We start from the raw sequence: 20352 nt of genomic DNA, 5'->3' as shown, positions 1-20352 counted from the left end.
ACACACGCAGGCGCACACAGGCAGAGAAAGAGTCGCGCTCTCAGGCACACACAGGCAGAGAAAGAGTCGCGCTCTCAGGCACACACAGGCAGAGAAAGAGTCGCGCTCTCAGGCACACACAGGCAGGCGCACACAGGCAGAGAAAGAGTCGCGCTCTCAGGCACACACAGGCAGGCGCACACAGGCAGAGAAAGAGTCGCGCTCTCAGGCACACACACGCAGGCGCACACAGGCAGAGAAAGAGTCGCGCTCTCAGGCACACACAGGCAGGCGCACACAGGCAGAGAAAGAGTCGCGCTCTCAGGCACACACAGGCAGGCGCACACAGGCAGAGAAAGAGTCGCGCTCTCAGGCACACACACGCAGGCGCACACAGGCAGAGAAAGAGTCGCGCTCTCAGGCACACACACGCACGCGCACACAGGCAGAGAAAGAGTCGCGCTCTCAGGCACACACACGCAGGCGCACACAGGCAGAGAAAGAGTCGCGCTCTCAGGCACACACAGGCAGGCGCACACAGGCAGAGAAAGAGTCGCGCTCTCAGGCACACACACGCAGGCGCACACAGGCAGAGAAAGAGTCGCGCTCTCAGGCACACACACGCAGGCGCACACAGGCAGAGAAAGAGTCGCGCTCTCAGGCACACACACGCAGGCGAACAAAGTCAGAGAAAGAGTCGCGCTCTCAGGCACACACACGCAGGCGCACACAGGCAGAGAAAGAGTCGCGCTCTCAGGCACACACACGCAGGCGCACACAGGCAGAGAAAGATTCGCGCTCTCAGGCACACACACGCAGGCGCACACAGGCAGAGAAAGAGTCGCGCTCTCAGGCACACACACGCAGGCGCACACAGGCAGAGAAAGAGTCGCGCTCTCAGGCACACACCCGCAGGCGCACACAGGCAGAGAAAGAGTCGCCCCCCGACTCGCGCCCCGAGAGCCAGAGCCCCGAGAGCCGGACCCCCGAGAGCCCTCTCAGGCCCCTCAGTAAGACTCAGTAAGAATCGGGGCGCGCGTCCCCCGACTTGCGCCCCGAGAGTCGGAGTGCGCACGCTCCCCGACTCGCGTCCCGAGAGTCGGAATGCGCTGTTACGACTGATCTTAATCACAGGCAAATTTGAGTGTCCAGGTGCTCCTCCGGGATTGGTGCGTCCAGGGTGGATGGCTCGCACCGATTGGCTGCGGACCGGGAGACAGCAGATAAGAGGAGACCGCCGGCGACTGCTACTTGATTCATCCTCGGCCCAACCCAACCAGTAGACCATTCACTGTGTCACTGTGTTATGTTACTCGATGTAAGAGCATGTAGGGGTGGACCGCCTTTTTGTTTGATCAGTTTTCTCCTGTTTTTGTTAGGCAGGGAGGAAAGTGAGTGTCGTTTGGTTTAATTCTTTTTGGGTAGGTAAGTTGTTTATTCTTGAGATAGGTTACCCTTTTGTTTTTTGTTTTGGCTTTGGGTTCACCCTGACGTTAAGATATGCTCCCTTCCTTGGTTTAACGCACTTATTGTAAATAAATCACTGTCACAAAATATTAAGTGTGTGACGTGCTGCTTGGGATTGGACGGGGATGGATCACCCTTTATGTTGTGGTCTGGCCGCGCCTAGACGGGCCATAACAGCGCGCGCCCCCCGACTCGCGCCCCGACTCTCAGTAAGGAGAGTAAGCCTGAGTGCGGGCGCCCCCCGACTCGCGCCTCGAGAGTCGGAGCCCCGAGAGCCCCGAGAGCCCTCTTGGAGCGTGCGCACCGACTCTCAGTAAGGAGAGTAAGCCTGAGTGCGCGCGCCCCCCGACTCGCGCCCCGAGAGCCAGAGCACCGAGAGCCCTCTCAGGCCCCTCAGTAAGACTCAGTAAGAATCGGGGCGCGCGCCCCCCGACTCGCGTCCCGAGAGTCGGAGTGCGCGCCCCGATTCTCAGTAAGGAGAGTAAGCCTGAGTGCGCGCACCCCCAGACTCGCGCCCCGAGAGTCGGAACGTGCGCGCGCCCCGACTCGCGCCCCGACTCTCAGTAAGGAGAGTAAGTGTGAGTGCGCGCACCCCCGACTCGCGCCCCGAGAGTCGGAATGCGCGCACCCCCCGACTCAGGCCCCGAGAGTCGGAGCCCCGAGAGCCCTCTCGGAGCGTGCGCCCCGACTCTCAGTAGGGAGAGTAAGCCTGAGTGCGCGCGCCCCCCGACTCGCGCCCCGACGCGCTAATAGTTTTAGCTGATCGTCTGTGGGATCCAGGAAGACCATATACCTGCATCTCTACCAACTTGCATTGCAGTTTCTGGGCTCGCCAGCCTCTTTGTTCCACATTTTTTTCTAATGCAGAAGAAATTATCTCTAAGAAAAGAAACTCGGCAATCGCACAGTGGAACAAATTCTCTTTTCAAACAAAAACCAAACGGATAACCTTAAATGCATCACGTTTTTACTTTACAAGTTCATAAGCATTTTCCCTTTTCAGTTCACAATCAGTTCTACCTCCTGGTCAAAAATATGTATAAGAAAATTGGCCCAATATCATATTATTTATACACACAGCTGTCTTTCTGTCCAGTGATTAATTGCATGAGTTCATGGAGGCAGGATCTCACAGCAGAAGCGTACTCCATAATGTGTTGTACATTATTATATGTATATTATATGTAGTTTTCATGTATTGTATTTACCAACATCAAGAAGTCACAAGTAAAGAAAGACCACATCATGGCGCATAAGCAAAGTTTATTGACCAAATTTATCTATTAAACAAATAGACATCACAATTTTTTCACCTCCCAACTAGCAAAGCAACGGCAGCCCAATATCAGACAGAATTGTGAACTCTACTCTAGAGTGGGCGGTCATAATGAAGCAGTTCATTTTGTAGATTCAAGCTGCTCTTCATATTTTTGGCCATCAGGCGTCACCAGAGGACTTTGTACAAAATTCTACAATCTGTGCAGGCACTGTTGGACGCTGAAGGCACTTCAGAGGTTCCCAGCTGCTCTCTGGATACAGGCAAGTCACTGATGGTCTTGGTCACTCAGGCCTGTGAATCCAGTTCCTGAAGAACTCCGTCACCATCCTCTGCAGGAATATCGCAGCAAGCTTCTCTCTGTCACCATAAAGTATCACAGCCAGTCCGTCAGTCTGGTGGTAGATGAGATGGAAACGAAACCAGGAATACACACACAGGACATAGAGCAGAGTGGCATCTTCACCGTGTCCGTCCATTGCAGCTTCAAGTCTTTTAGAGGGAAGAACAAATAAGTCACAATCAGCGATAACTGCAGACACGTCAAAGAAAACACTGTAGTACCTTTTAAACAAGGAAACTTGGAGCAGCTAACAGGCAAAAGTTAACCAAAATTAGGAACAACGTTAAACCAGTACATTTAATCCTTAAGTTCATTCCCTTTAAAGATCTATTTCAAGGGTTCACTGCAGTGAAACTGGCTGCATTATAAATCTGTACACAATACATGTTCATATGCCGATTCATGGTTTTCTTCAGTTTTAGATCTACTGCAGAATATTTTTAAGGTTATCTGCTATAAAGCACCAGGAGAAAGCAAGTAAAATCTCCTTCATGTTTTTCTGTTTTATCCTCAGTTATAAATGCGTGATAAATGCACTGCCCAAGTGTCCCCTCTCTCCACTGCCTGGTAGCAGCAAACCGCTCAGAACCCGACGCTCTTGTAGTTGTGTAACTTGTCATGTTTGCTCAATCCAGCATAAACATTGAACGAACACTTTATATAAAGTTTCAAACTAAAATGCAGTCTTCGCTGCAACTGAGCTGATTTGTTTTTTTGTTTTTTTTTAGTTTAAATTTGGACATATCTGTTAACACTATCATTACGAACAACTTTTGTCTAACGTACAAACACTACCTTCGAGTGTTTGTATTTGAAATCAAAAGTCTGTAAATCTTACCTTTATCCACAAGGCTTACGATAATAATCCTTTTATTTCTCGACCTTTACAAGCGTCGCCGCGGGTTGCCTGAGCCGGGATACGGGGTTGTTTCGGTTTTATACTGCAGGGCGGAGTGGGCAGGGCCTTCTGGCGCGGAAGTTCACGTTCTCCGCCTTCGCATGGAGGCAGGGCCCTTCCTCTTCTCGACTCCAATTTTGCTCAGGAAATTGGAAGTCCAAGTCCTATAATCCAACGGATAGATGAAACACTTCATGGTTGTCCAACTTATCCTTAATCACTTAAAATAAGGAAGCAACGGAAAGAAGCTCTCATCCAATTAAATGCAAATACAATAAAAAAATAAATATCGGCAACAACTTGTTTATTTGTTCTCATTTTATATGTATGATTAATTATTTTACATTTCCGTGTTTTTTAATTATCATTTGTCGTAAATCCCATTTTTGGTGCGAGTCTCTCTCAATTTTCCTGCTATTGAGTGAACAACATACTCCGAGCCCTGCTGCCACTTCATTAGTGTGACCAAGTCGTCTCCCCATTTCCCCAGGAAATTCCTATTTAAGAAAAATAGATTAAAGGAATAAGAGAGGCCGCACAGATTCAAGGATGCACACCGACGCAGGTTGGCTCCAATATTAATAATTTTATTTATAGTGAAAATAGATAAAATATTAGAAAACAAAATGTAGCGTCGTTGTTGACAGTGTCCTAAAGTTAAAAACCAATCATGGAATTTACTTGCCAGCAGCTATGGACCCCCCCCCCCCCCCCCCCCCCCAAAAAAAAGAAAAGAAAACCCACACAAGAAAATCACTACAGCTTCCTTTACACAAAGGAAAGTCTGAAAACGACCCACCACCTGAGGTCCCAGGGCCACTGGCACGTCCTCTGTTCACTGAAATAAAACAGAGCAATACCTTAAAAGAGTAAAAAGGACACCGAGAGTCAGGCTCGCTACATATAAAAACAAAAACTTCAATCTTTAATAAAGGAAATCTCACATGCACACCAAACTGGAAGGCTTACACCCCACAAATTAAACTACAACTCGTGCTATTGGCAATTGTTCAGGCCTCGATCACAAGCCAGTCTGGCTCCCCACAGGCTGAGATCAGCAACTGAGGCGGTTTAAAGTTCCCAGCACGACACTCGGGCAGAGGATCGCTCCAGCCCGATCACAAGCAACAATCCAGAATAAAATACAATAAAACCAGGCGCACCGGAAAAAGGTTAGCCCACTTAATAAAAACAATTCCACAAAAATAAAAGATGACACCAAAAAGATGAGACGAGACAAGAGAGCAGCTCCACCGAGCAGGAGCCCTCAAATGGCGACTATGGCGTCTTGATTCTCCAATTAAGGTTGGGCGATTTGCCACGGAGAGGTGAAGGCAGCAATCAAACCCTAAAACAAAGGATAAATGTAACCTTAGCCTCTTGTAGCTGTGAATGCTAATAAAAGCAGTTTTTAACGACTTACCCCAGGACCGGAGGCGCTTTGGTGGAGATAACTCGAGCACCTTTCTCTGCAACGCTGGAATTAAACAGAAACGGCCGCGCTACAACACGAGCGCGCGCGCGGGGCCAGTCTCAGTCTCGGGCCACTCACAGAGAGTCAGGCCCCACACGAGCGCGCGCGCGGGGCCAGTCTCATGCTGTGTCCCAATTCGGGGTATGCACGCTTGAAGTACGCACACTACGCGTACTACGGACGGTGCGTACTATAAGTACGGGAAGTGCGGAAGTGAGAGGCTTGTGAAATGGGACGGTATATGCTTCGTCGCGCTGTTCAGGTTGCCTAGCAACCATGATACTAACCGCGTTACATACAGCTTTGTTTGACAGAAATGAAGTAGAAAAATGTTCTGTTGGTCAATCATTTTTGTCATGACATCACTTTGATTAGTTGAGTATCTGAGGCTGAAACCACAGGACTGTAAAACATGATTCAAGGGCTTCATTTCTGTACTGAATAGTCATTTAAGATTAGCTAGTAAACAATAATTAGTTAATGTTGTTCATGAGACTAAAGTCATCTCACTGTGGTAATGTAAATATAATATGGCCAATATTATAGTATTGTCAGATTATACACACACGGCTTTCCTCCCGAGCTTTTTTTTTTTTTTTTTTTTTTTTTTTTTAAACACACATACACCTCCTCTTTTCTCCTTGTTTAGAGTTTAAAAACGGGTTGTGTGTGAGACTTTAAATCAACAAAATATAAAATATACATTTTAAATTGTCATTGATCCCTTTACCCCTGGTCCTAAAGTGTATATTTATTTTCTTACTCTTCTTATATATATTGTTTGTTAACTTGCACTGCTGTAACTGGAGCCTCGTCGTCTCTATATATACTACAACAGCGCCGCAAAACTACATTAATAGAAATTTCGGTACTCGGAGGGAATCGGAGGTTAAGCGAAAGCCTACCTGTAGCTGTCATAGGATCAACTCGCTTGCTGATCAATCCGTCGCGGTCCGCCAGCATTTACTGCTGCGGAGATGACAATAAAGTTTACTTTGACTTCAGCAGCGAGCAGGCGAACCGAGGGCTCTCGCGCTCACTTTTCACTGTATAGAATTTCGAAAAAACATCGGTGCAAATTATAAGTCTGTATCTTAATGTCTGGTGTTTTCGTGTTTGTTGGTTTGTTTAGATTATTAGATGCTGCTCCAGCCAGCCCCGCCCTCTCCTCCCTGTGCCGCAAGCAGCAGGCGCACCTCGCAAACAAAGGGCGCCCTTACTCCCAGCAAATGGGTGAAAACCGATCGGTGCCTGTACCATTCCCAGTATGCCGATGCCCGTGATACCGCCCCCCACCACGATGCCGCCCCGGGCAACCGCCCGTGTCGCCCGTATCAAAACTGCATGTATATTAATGTATTTTTAATCTATCATATTTACCAACATCAAGAAGTCACAAGCAAAGAAAGACCAAACCATGATACATGTTTAAATAAGCAAAGTTTATTGATCAAATTTATTTATTAAACAAATAGACATAACAATTTTTTCACCCCCGAAAAAATACAATACAATTGTGAACTCCACTCTGTAGAGTGGGCGGTCATAATGGAGCGGTTCATTTTGTAGATTCAAGCTGCTCTTCATACTTTTGGCCACCAGATGCCACCAGAGGACTGTGTAGAAAAGCTTCGGGTAATGAACCGTTTTTCAATACAAGCTTCAGTGCCCCAGAAAGCTTCATTTGGCCATCACTACAGAGCTCTGGTAAGTTACAACGTTTAACAAGTAACTGCTGCATCTGTTTGTTAAGCTGTAGAGTGCACAAAAATTAATTGGAAGACTCATTCAAATCTGGCTTCCCCATTCCTCGATCACTGTGTTTAAAAACCGATAAATACAGCTTACATCAGCACATACATGAAAATCTAAGACCTCTATTGAAGGACTCTGTCCAGGTTAAAAATGAATGTATGGAATTATAACAAGGAAAGGTCATTTTTAATTATTTTAATGAATTTATTATTGAATTATAGACAAAATCAACAATGTTTAATCTGTGTATAAGTGTTTGATGCTAAAGGCTCCACAGCGGTTCCCATCTGCTCTCTACATGGTGTTACATGCGTTATCCCAGAGATCAATACTCATGTGAGACCTGCTTTGAGCACAGGGCATCTGAAATGTTATGAATCTATTTTAGTGATTGATAAGTAGTGATTGTCCAAAGCCTCAGTCCTCTTCCATGTGTGTTCTGCAAACACAAAGCTACACAGAGCCCCAGTGTGAGTCTGTACATGTGAACATTCATATTGTACAGATACAATATTTTTGCTGCTGTAAAATCAGCATTTTGTCACATTTGAAATATAAATATAATATAATCTGCTTCTTAATGTATTTTCTTTAAAACAGTGTGTGTGTGTGTGTGTGTGTGTGTGTGTGTGTGTGTGTGTGTGTGTGTGTGTGTGTGAGTACTATGCCAGTGGAAAATAACACAAAGAGGGCAGGTGCTAATTTTTATTGATTGATTTATTTGTCATTTTTACAGCTTGGGAAAACTGTAAAAACTGCATATGAAGTTATTGTTATGAATCTCCCTTTAACACCATTTGTGTGTGTTTATTTTATCTGAAAATGTGAAAAACCTGCCTTAACATATGTCTTAACAAAACAAAAATCTACTTTTCCTCATATAAATATAATTAAAGGAAGGAAGAACAAATGATGAGTCTCAGTCAGCTGCAGCAACACAATTGACTGCAGACACGTCAAATAAAACACTGCAGTACCTTTAAACAAGTAAACCTGAAGGAAACTTGAAGCAGCTAAACGGCAAAAGTCAACCAAAATTAGGAACAATGTTAAACCAGTACATCCTTAAGTTAATTCCCTTTATTGAAGAAGATTCTGATCCTTCCATTTCTATTTCTTAGCGGTGAAACTGGCTGGATTATAAATCTCCACCAGAATGTGAAAGAAGAATGAACCTAGAACCACAAACTACCCTCTCCCTGAGTACTCATATATATTTTTGTTGTGTTAGCCTTCCTCTCACTGGTTCTTACATATTTTTCACTCAGTCAAATTGGCTGGTTACCCATATGAGCAAATGTTTGAGCGTCACCTGAAAGCAGCTACATATAGAAAAGTTCTTTGAAAGAGGGAAATTGGTTTGGAGCCACTGAACGTCATTGACCCGCAGTCACCAGTCACTGAATGTTTAAATATAAATCAATACAAAAAATACAAATACCGGTAAATAAAAAGTAGCACTTGCCCCTTTTGCCCTATTTTCCACTGCTGTAGTAATCACACACACTGGGTTTGTCTCAGTAGAGGAGCTTCTTCTAGCTCAGGAGGATGGATCCTGGCAGTTCCCAGAGACGGTACAAAGTTTTAGATCCTCACAGATACAGGAGGATGCTGTTGATACCAGCCTTGGAGAAGTGCAGGAGGAACCTGGTGTGCGCATATTTTAAGATATCAAAAGGTTCAATAAGAATGCAAAATATTTTAAAACTGGTTACATCAAAGATAAATTTAATATTCGAAAAGATCTAGGGTAGATTAAGTGTTAGGACATCACATCTATATTTTATGGATCGGTATCAGGAAAGGGGATTTTTCAGGGTTCAATCTTGTCTGTTTAAGGGGGCATTTCAAAATTGTATCAGTCAGCATATTTCTGGACATTGACCGTATCTGTGGCGAACACAAAGATATATTTACCTCAGACAGTATCCTGTCATGTTTTACTGCTTTTATTCATTCAGCCAAAGTGATTCAGTGGGATTAAACTGTGCTGAATGCTGCTCCCTTTCTTACTCAAAACATCAACAACAGTTTTTTGTTTCGGTTTTTTCTTTTTCTTGTTTTTTGTTCTCTGTGTGTGTGTTTTAATGGCCTAATGTGTATTGAGATGTGTCTTTGTATCGGTTGGTACTTGCTTTATTGGGCCTGATATGTCAATTTACATGTAAAAACTCTATAAATAAAGAGGGGGAAAAAAATCAACAACAACAACAACAAAACAAAAAAAGGTTCCTGTTTTGGCCAAATCCTCCAAATACAGTTTTAAGGTGAGTTTCATGGTCCTGTAGACCTCGACTCCTCAGAATATATAGAAACATTGTGCATGCATATCCAAATCACTCCAGGCTATAATATTAAAATGCTTTTTCCACACACCGGCAAATCAGTACTGCTGGTGTCTCCATCCCCAGACCACCAGTAACTCGGTAAATTTCAAAAGTGCAGTCCTGGTCTAGAGGATTATTTAAAACTAAACTAAAACTGCCAAATCAAAAAGAAATACACACACGAGAAAGTTTCCTGGTTTGGTGAGGAGACAAATTCAAAATCATCGAATCAGATAAAGGTTATTTAAATGCTGCAAAAGAAGAATGGATTGGAATTTAAAAAATAAAATACATATCCTAACCTTATTACTGCAGTGCGGGAGAATAATGAATGATGCTCATAGTGAGTAAAAAGTAAACTGACTGCATCTTTTGGACAGAGATTAACTTTTTAATGCGTATGTATAATATAATACAGATACATAAAAATACACTCCAAAAACAGAAGAGTCCTGGAAATATACAAATGTACAAAATATTAATTTAAAAAAATTATAAAAATGGAGGCAACTTTGCCTGTGGTACAGTGTATATAATGTATGAAGAGATCTTTACTGCAGATACTACTATGGCTCTGCAGATTTTTTTATTTCCTTTTAACCTATGTCGCCTCACCTTGAGGTTGGAAAATCTCTCTATCACTTTTTGGTGGTCAAGTCTCTCAAGCAGTTTAACAGTTTCAGTTTTGCCTGTCACTGTTCCCTGTCTGTTTCCTTACCTGGTTCTTCCTGACCTTGTACTTTCTCCTCACGTTCCCCTCTTTCCTCTCTCCCTCTTTGGACTGACAATCATACACAAATATAGATTGTATTCAATTAGATGAAAAATTACATTAATATGAAAAAACACTATTAAGATCACTAATAAAAAGTCCTCTCTCAGTGTACTTTCAACCAAAAGGCAAATAACCAAACCACATGAACATCTAATAAAAGATATAAATATTGAAACACTGATCCAACATTATTCTTGACTGAGGGATCATTTGATCTTACACTTTTACCTGAATGTGGCTCCTGGTTTTAATATCGGCACATGCACAAAATAACCAGCTTCTCTCACTCCACAACAGGTGGACAAATAAACAGGACACTGATAACAACAGTGGGCTACGGAAAATTTTAGGTTTTCACATTTTAAATAGGCTGTATAAACTTCAATGGGAGCAACAGGACGGTCAAATGTCGCTGATTTTATTACAAAGTAGGACGGATTGTAGGGTAGCAAACATAGTCGGAAAACGTGTTTTCAACAATGCAGGTTACCTAGTGTAATGTTTTACAGTTAAAAAGAAACATGGTGTGACTCCTACCTAATTATATAAAGAGTAACTGAAGGTTAAATGCAGCTAACATGTCCTGTTTTAAGCCAGACACCCACATCTCCACTCCGCTGACTGACAGTCAGATCATAGGAGATATAAAACAAGCTCAACCCATTGCTGTTGATCTTTAGTTTTTTTTTTTTTGTTTGTTTTTTTAAACAATTCAGTGAATACGGGTTTAATAAAAAAAAATAGTGTTCTGCACTAGAGGGTTAATTATTCTGAGAACTACACATTAACCTCCATTATATTTTTTCCCCAAAATCTATATTAAAAATAAAATGTTATATTTTTTACGTTTGTTTTAATCGTCTACATCTGGCACAGATGCACATTAACGTTGGAAAAGGTGACAAAAAATATTACTGACGACCTTTTCAGGGTCCAGAATGAAAACTGGTGCATGGATTAATAACAAGGAAAGATAACTGATGTTTTTTTAAGAAACAAAACAAAACATTTATTTATTTATTAATGGAATTTTGAAAAGAAAAGAAAAGAAAAGAAAAGATATAAGGCGAACTGCTCTCTCCATGTAAACACAAGCGCTGACTGCCTCTGTCACACACTGCTATGCCTGCGATCCTCATCCTGGATGATCGCCGTCAGGACTCTCCTGAAGAATATGACAGCAAGCCTCTGCGTCCCTCTGTACAGCATGGCAACCAGGCCGTCAGTCTGGTCGTAGTAGAGATGCAAGTGAAAGGAGCGCAGCTGCAGGACACACAGCTGTGCCCGAGCAGCTCGTTGACCGTCTTCGTCCATTTAGGGCTTCAAACCTGACAGAAGGAGAACAAATTACAGATGAGTCAAAGATCATATAAAAACTTTCTTCATAGTGTATATATGACAGCATTGTGTTGTCAGATCATGCCCCAACCTCACTATTTTATGAGGTGGAACAAGTGAATAGCCGCTCAAACAAGTGGCGCTTGCACCCTAAATGGATACATGATTCTGACTTTATGAAATTTGTAGGAGAACACATTGATCTCTACTTCTCAATTAATACAATTCAAACAACTGCAGCCGTTAGGTGGGAAGCTTTTAAAGCATATATTAGAGGTCAAATGATAAGTTTCACTAGCTCTAAATTTAACAAATTCAAACAGACAATGAACGAATTAGACAATAAAATTAGAGAATTAGAGAGAGAAGTTAACATAGATGATTCAACACAGAAAAAACAGGAATTATTGACCCTTAAAGCTAAATACGAGGAGCTGTCTATGCTTAAAGCTGAAGATGGTTTAATAAGATTGAAACAGACGTTTTATGATCAGGGTGAAAAGCCAGGTAGACTACTAGCTTGGCAGATAAAGAAACTTGAATCTGACAGAGCCATTAATATAATTAGGAACGATCAAGGGGAATTATCTACAGATCCCACAGAAATTAATAATACCTTTGTCTCGTATTATAAAACCCTATATAAATCTGACAGCCCACTGGACCTGGTAAGCCAAAATACTTTCTTGGATAGATTGATCTTTCCCTGTATTTCTGAGGATATGAAAAATGAATTGGAGAGAGAAATAAATTTCAATGACGTTTCTGATGCCATTACAAACATGAGAGGTGGTAAGGCTTCGGGTCCTGACGGGCTTCCGATAGATATTTACAAGCTATTTAAAGCAAAATTAATTCCCCCATTATTAGATGTTTATTTGGGATCCTATGAAACAGGTCGCCTCCCTGCTACATTTCGTAGTGCCCTGATCACTCTCATTCTAAAACTGAGCAAAGCGCCAGCCGAAAGCGGTTCTTACAGACCCATATCGCTGTTAAATTCTGACTCCAAAATCATAGCTAAGGCTCTGGCTATGAGGCTAGAGAGGGCTCTTCCAGCCATTATACACGGAGATCAAAATGGCTTCGTTCAAAATCGTCAGGGGTTCCACAACGTGAGGAGAGTTCTCAATATAATCCACGAATGTGAAGAGTCACCTGATACTGCAATACTATCACTCGACGCGGAGAAGGCGTTCGATCGAGTTGAATGGCCCTATCTAATTGAGGTGCTTAAGCGTTTTGGATTTGGTGATCACTTCCGCCGATGGATTGAAATTTTACTTGCTGATTCGGTTGCAATGGTATCTACCAATAATCTCATCTCTAGTCCTTTTGAGCTATCTCGAGGCACCAGGCAAGGGTCTCCGATTTCACCTCTGCTTTTTGTACTAGCCATGGAACCTTTAGCGATAGCAATTAGATCACATCCCTCGATCCATGGTATTAAAATCGTGGAGATGCTACACAAAATTGCAATGTATGCTGACGATACTATTGTGTTTCTATCACACCTTGCAGAATCAATACCATCTCTGCTGAAGCTATTCGATCAATTTAGCAGTTTCTCTGGGTTCAAAGTGAACGAAGAAAAATCATCCATTATGTTTTTAAACATGAACGAGAGGTTGAAACCAGTTGTATCCCACCCATTTGTGAATGCCGCAGAGGGATTTAAATATTTAGGCATCAGAGTAACCCCAACGATAAGCAATCTTAGTTCAGCCAATTATGAGCCCTTGGTGGTAGGGTTGTCGGATGAGATCACTAGATTAATATCATTGCCTCTTTCTTTACTGGGAAGAATAAACATAGTAAAGATGACTATATTACCTAAATTCCTATATATCTTTCAGTCAATTCCGCTGGCCCCTCCTCCTTCTTTTTTTTCCAAGACCAGAAAGCTTCTTTCTAATTTCATCTGGAACAATAGGAAGCCAAGACTCAGACTCTCCCTCTTGTGTTTACATATGATAGGGGAGGACTGCAGTTTCCAAATTTAAAATGGTACTATTGGGCTGCTCAGCTGAGGACCACTATGTTTTGGTTTTCAAACGATATCTCCCTTCCCTGGTTAGCAACTGAAAGAATGTCCTCAAAGGGTCTGTCGTTAAATAGCTATTTATACTCAGCACCCTTTAAAACTTTAAAGAAAATTACTACTAATCCCTTTGTAAAAAACACTATTGTTGTTTGGCATGAAGTACAAAAAATGTTGAATGACTTTCCTGGGTTGTCCTGTTTCTCCCCAATTTGGGGTAATGAACTCTTTGCCCCGGCTAAGAATGACATGGGCTTTAAAGCTTGGCTGAACAAGGGCATTGCGAAACTACAGGACGTATATGAGGAATATTCTCTAATGTCATTCAGTGAATTAAGGGCAAAGTTTGATTTACCGCAGAAACACTTTTTTAAGTATCTACAACTTAGAAGTTTTATTCTGGCACACTTAAACAATTCAGTGCACCAACCCCCACATCTGCGCACTCTCTCCTCTCCTGCATGATCCCTCACAAAGTGCCACAAAGTGCCACAGAAGCCATGGAAGGCTTCTGTGGCACTTTGTGCACTTTGTGGCACTTTGTGAGGGATCGTGCAGGAGAGGAGAGAGTGCGCAGATGTACGGGAAATTGAGGAGGTCTCGAATATTAAAATTATCCACGTATTTAACCAAAATATTTGAGTTATAATCCGAGTATCATCTGAAAACTTCAGAATATTGTTCTATGTGAACAGGACAATCTACTGATAGTTTTGTTGTATAACTTGTCATATTTGCTCAATTCAGCATAAACATTGAAACTAAAATGCAGTCTTTACTGCAACTTAGCTGATTTGTTTTTTTAAGTTTAAATTTGGACAAATCTGTTAACACAATCATTATGAACAAGTTTTGTTCAACGTACAAACACTACCTTCAAGTGTTTGTATTTGAAATCAAAAGTCTGTAAATCTTACCTTTATCAACAATGCTGACGATAAGAATCCGTTTCTTATTTCTTCTGTTTCGGCCTTTATAAGCGTCACCGAGGTTTACCCGAACCGGTGGAAGTAAAGCGTGCGTTTCAGCAGTTTTAATACACCAGTCCGGGACACTTTGAGGGACTAAAAGCCTCCGAGGGCGGGACTCCCTCAGAGTCCCTGAGTCCCTCCCTGCTCTCAGTCCCTCCCTCAGAGTCCCTGAGTCCCTCCCTCTAATACACCAGTATGGGTGTTTTTTGCGCCCGCCTCCTCCCTCTCCTAAAGGCCGAAACAGAAGAAATAAGAAACGGATTATTTCTTACACGCAAACTTTATTTCTTACACTCTCAGGCAGACCTCAAACAGGTTTGAAATCCTCCCGACCTGGTCTTGAGGTGTTAATCGCTTCTCGTTACTCCACATATACACGATGAAGGCCAAACTCGGGCCGATCACCAAAACGGTCGCACGACTCAAAAATCGGCTCAAAATGGGCCGTCAACATACTCACCAGAGCCCTGCTGCCACTTCATTAGTGTGACCAAGTGGTCGGCGGGGTTATAAAAGAAAAGGCAATAAAATGACAACGCCACCTAGGGGAATTTCACCCCCAGGAAATTCCTATTTAAGAAAAATCTATTAAAGGAATAAGAGAGGCCGCACAGATTCAAGGATGCACACCGACGCAGGTTGGCTCCAATATCAATAATTTTGTTTATATTTAAAATAGATAAAATATTAGAAAACAAAATGTAGCGTCGTTGTTGACAGTGTCCTAAAGATAAAATAAAACAATCATGGAACTTGGACTTACCAGCAGCCGTGGACCCAAAAGAAAAATCACACAAGACAATCACTACAGCCCACCCAGTGCTGTACAAAGGAAAGTGTGAAAACGACCCACCACCTGAGGTCCTCTGTTCACTGAAATAAAACAGAGCAATACGTTAAAAGAGTAAAAGGACACTGAGAGTCAGGCTCGCTACATATAAAAATCTTTAATAAAAGAAATCACACATGCACACCAAACTGGAAGGCTTACACCCCACAAATCAAACTACAACTCGTGCTGGTGGCAATTGTTCAGGCCTAGATCACAAGCCAGTCTGGCTCCCCACAGGCTGAGATTGGCAACTGAGGCGATTTAAAGTTCCCAGCACGACACTCGGGCAGACGATCGCTCCAGCCCGATCACCGAGGCGTGGGTACCAAAAAGATGAGACGAGACAAGAGAGCAGCTCCACCGAGCAGGAGCCCTCAAACAGCGACTAGGCAGCGTCTTGATTCTCCAATTAAGGTTGGGCGATTTTCCACAGAGAGGTGAAGGCAGCAATCAAACCCTAAAACAAAGGATAAATGTAACCTTAGCCTCTTGTAGCTGTGAATGCTAATAAAAGCAGTTCTAACGGTTTACCCCAGGACCGGAGGCGCTTTGGTGGAGATAACTCGAGCACCTCTCTCTGCAACGCTGGAATTAAACAGAAACGGCCGCGCTACAACAGCGCCGCAAAACTACATTAAACCAACTTATTGGGAGATAATATTGTTTTTTGTTTTTTTTATCACATATCAATATTATTTTATTATCAAATTTGGTTATCAAATCTGGCTTCCCCATCGCTCACTCACTGTTTTTTTTTAAACTGATAGATACAGCTTTTGAAAATCTAAGAGCTCTGTTGAAGGACTCTGTGCAGGTTAAAAATCAATGTGTGGAATAATAACAAGGAAAGGTAGCCTTTAATTATTTATTTTAATGAATTCATTATCGGACTTTAAACAACATCAACAATGTTTAATCTGTGAAGGCTGCTGGATGCTGAAGGCCCCAGGTTCCCAGCTCTGCGTGGAGGCTGTGCGAACACAAAGGATAATATTCGAATACTGGAACCACTTGACCGCAGTCTGCACAGCATATATGCGGACTCATATGCGGATGCGGAAGCGAAAGTCTTGCCTTACACTTGTGTTCGCAGCAGGCAGTGCGGTCAGGTTCGTCAGGTTGGTACTGATACTGACTGGCCCGCAATTCCGCTTATGCGGGGGAAAACGGAAGGGCACGGGAGAAGAGAGAGCAAAGACCGAACAACAATGCAACAATTTTTTTTAGAGAGTCTTGCCTTACATGTGTGTTTATTTCATATTTTCAGTTGTTACCCTCCACCGCTACACAACAGGGCCGTGCAGAGAGGTTTAAAGGGGCGGGTGCTCAAAGTTAAAAAGGGGCACATTGAGCCAGGCTGAATAACAACAACACACATTCATCAAGAACCTAATATGGGCAACAAGGCAAAGCAAACGTAGCCGATGCTTTACCTGATGGGTACAATGTTGCTGTTGAGGGGTTGCTGCTGATAGTGCTGGAGGGCAGGGCTGTGTTGATCTGAGACTGTAGACATTAAAAAGTCCATAGGAGAGATGGTAGCTGATTAAACAAGTGTCATGAGATAATAACAAAATGCAAAGATTGGTGACAGCACTTGGAACCATAAGGCAACAAAAAACTGTGAGAAATAATTTAGGCTCTGCCTGTGAATCACTCTTTGCTTCTCTTCTTCCTTCCATCCCATCATTTCATATATCACTCTCCACTTGCTGTCTATGTGAGAACAAGGCACAACTTGCTATTGCAATAAACTATAATCTAATTACCCACACCTAACAACTCTTGCACTTAATCTATAATAAAATGATGACAGAAAAATGTTATAGCACTGCCTTTAGTAGCCTCACACAGCTCCTACTGTTTCCTCCTCATGTCCTTACCAGCCATGTCTGGACAATGTTATATCATGAGTAATATTTTTTTTAAAAATCCATCTAAATAAAACACACACATGCACGCACACACAGTGACATTTTAGACCTTCTTCAGAATACTATATATACTATGGGCATCACTGTGCTGATCCAGAATCCTCACATTATTATTTATTACTAGAGCTACAATAATAAAGCAATGAGGAGGGGGAAGTAATAAATATGAAATAATGTATTTATGATGATTCCATTTATTTCACTATCCACTCTGTGCAGGGGCAAAGCTTATTACATTTTTAAACTGTAGAGATACAATAATTTTACTGCTGTAAAATCCAAATTTTGTCTTATTTAAAATATAAATCTAATATAATCTGCTTCTTAATGTATGTTCTTTAAAATACAGCGTGTGTTTTTTAATATATTATAATTATAATAATGCATAATTATGTGGACATGCATATTAGATCGTTTTTTAGTGAAATATAATCCTTCCAGAAAGGCAGGAAAAGCCCGGAAACTTACTTTAAAACTAAATATGTTCCCTAAAACGGTGGACAGAGCTACAGACCCATGACAGCCTTACACAGGTAGCCAGCAGCTATGACCAGCACTACTTGTGCAGTTAATAAAAGGACAGGTAATGTTTGTCGCGCTGTTGCACACACAGCACGCTCGTTTGTTTCAGTTCGTCAGTTGCAACAAGACAACTTACGAACGTGTACATAATAAGCTAATACTCCTGTGTGCTATACACTACAGTGTACGCTGTACACCTACTTACTGGTTTTGTCGCATCAGTCTGTGTCTCTGAGTTAACTTGTGTTTCTCCTACAGCTCCGGACCGCTAAAAATGCGCGTGCTCTTTGTGAGCTCGTTCCCAGCTCGTAACCAGCGCGTTCTGCCGTCAAGGGCGATCATTGGTTAAATGTGATCATGTGACTGATGCAAGCCAGATCCTTTTATTTAGCAAAACTGTCATTAATAGTTAAATATTATTGTTGAGGGGCACAGACAGGACTCCGCACGCCCACACACATTAAAAAATAATAATAATAATTTTTTTTTTTTTTTTAAAAGTTGCCTCAACAAAAGGGGACTTTGGGCACCCATCAGGAAAGGGCCGGGTGCTCAAGCCCCTCTACCCCCCTCCCCCTCTGCACGTGCCTGTTCATCAGCTCCACTTTGAATATTTTTTCCACTCTGGCCAGCGTGTTCTCCATTTTGGCCTCCAGTTCGTTTACGCGTTCCTGCACTGTAAGGAAAGATGGATGAACGTCAGAAATGAAGTATGAAGCTTTACGTGTGTGCGGCTGCAGCTGCACCTCACCTTCTTTCTCAAACTGTTGGATGAATAGAGCCGGCTCAGCTCTTCTTTACTCTGCACGCTTCTTGTGTTTTTGTCCGCCTTGGCGCCATCTCCAGACTGTTCTCCACGGCCGCGCATCTGACGCCAAAGCACTTTTAATGAAGATATCCAAGCACTCAGCGGAGCAGAAGTAATGAGGTTATTCTAGAGCTGTCCGTGTTTGCTTGGCGGAATGATACACCTAAGATTCACAGTGATCAACCACAAAATGTGAACTAATGTTAAAAGAGCTAACTGTACTCAGAATTTTCAACTTCTTTTATGTCACCACTGGGTAGCAGTGTTTTACAAGACATTGTTTGATGAAGAGCACATCCAGAAAAGTATTCATGGCGCTTTTTTGGCTCCACGTCATGAGTTTGTAATTGCCATGAGGGACTAACAGTTTGTTGTGCTGATACAGGGGTAGACTGGATGACCTTTATGAATCTGACATCTTCCATGTGTATTTCTATGTTATGTATAATCCACATTATGCATAACTTTCCATGTACATGTCTTACTCTCCAATATTGTACAGGCAACTGTCTTCAAGAAAACACTCTTGATCCATCTGGGGATTCCACAGGCCCTGAATAACTGTAGTAGGGCTGTGAGTGAGGAGAGTTTGTTTGCTGCATTGTCAGAATCAGAATCAGAGACTTTATTAATCCCAGAGAGAAATTAAGTTGTCATAGCAGCAAATATATAACCGACATCAAACACGTATATAAAATGAGTGTAGAAACAGCGATATTGATTAATAAGAATTAAGATAAATAGATAAATATAGAGATACAATATATATACATGTAAATATAAAAGGACAAGTATGTGTACAAATATATGTTGTGGTGTAAAAAAGTGACATGGTGCATTGAGGTGTGTTTAATTCTATTCCACATGTGTGGACCTGAACCAAGTGGATGAATGAAAGAGTCTGAGAGCAGCGGGAAGGAAGAACCTCCTCTAATGTTCCCTCAGACAGCCAGGTTGAGGGAACCTGTTGCTGAAACAGCTCTTCAGATTGTCCAGTGTGTCGTGGAGGGGGTGGGACTCATTGTCCATGATTGCCAGCATTCTGTAACTGATCACCTCCTCCAGGGTAGTGAGCTTCATGCCAACAACAGACTCGGCCTTCTTGATGAGTTTGTTCAGTCTGTTTGCGTCCTTTGCTTTGATGCCTGCACCCCAGCACGCCACAGCAAAGACGATGGTGCTCACAACAACAGACAGATATAACATACAGAGCAGCCTGCTGCATACATTGAAGGATCTGAGCCTTCATAGAAAGTAAAGCCGACTCAAACCCTTTTTGTAGGCAGCGTCCGTTTTGGCAGACCACTCCATCTTGTGATCCAGTTGAACTCCCAGATACTTGTATGATGCGATTATTTCGACATCAGTCCTACCAATGCAGACAGGGGAGGGTTGGGATCTGTTTCTGCTAAAGTCCACCACCAGCTCCTTTGTTTAGGCCACAGTCAGCTGCAGGCGATTCACCTCACACCACCTCACAAAGCGATCAGTCCTCTGTACTCTTCCCATCCCATCTTCACACTTCCAATAATGACCTTGTCATCAGAGAATTTCTGGAGGAGACAAGTTTCTGTGATGTACTTGAACTGTATAGATGGTGAAGAGGAAAGGG

At 42.6% G+C, this 20352-nt stretch overlaps 1 protein-coding gene and 1 long non-coding RNA gene across 3 annotated transcripts in view; both read right to left on the bottom strand.

The window, feature by feature from the left end:
* dennd4c (DENN/MADD domain containing 4C) overlaps nt 1-20352 on the bottom strand; it is a 205021-nt gene that overhangs the window by 20085 nt on the left and 164584 nt on the right. The window lies entirely within an intron of this gene.
* LOC146521748 (uncharacterized) lies at nt 4084-6410 on the bottom strand. Its single transcript, XR_014873454.1, has 2 exons — nt 6343-6410; nt 4084-4183 (listed from the first exon to the last, which is right to left on the bottom strand). It is a non-coding gene; the product is annotated as an uncharacterized LOC146521748 (long non-coding RNA).

This window comes from Neolamprologus multifasciatus, chromosome 3 (genome assembly GCF_963576455.1).
Source record: "Neolamprologus multifasciatus chromosome 3, fNeoMul1.2, whole genome shotgun sequence".
Classification (NCBI taxonomy): Eukaryota; Metazoa; Chordata; class Actinopteri; order Cichliformes; family Cichlidae; genus Neolamprologus; species Neolamprologus multifasciatus.
The sequence above is the reverse complement of the archived record's forward strand: the minus strand, read 5'-3'. Positions and strand labels throughout refer to the sequence as shown.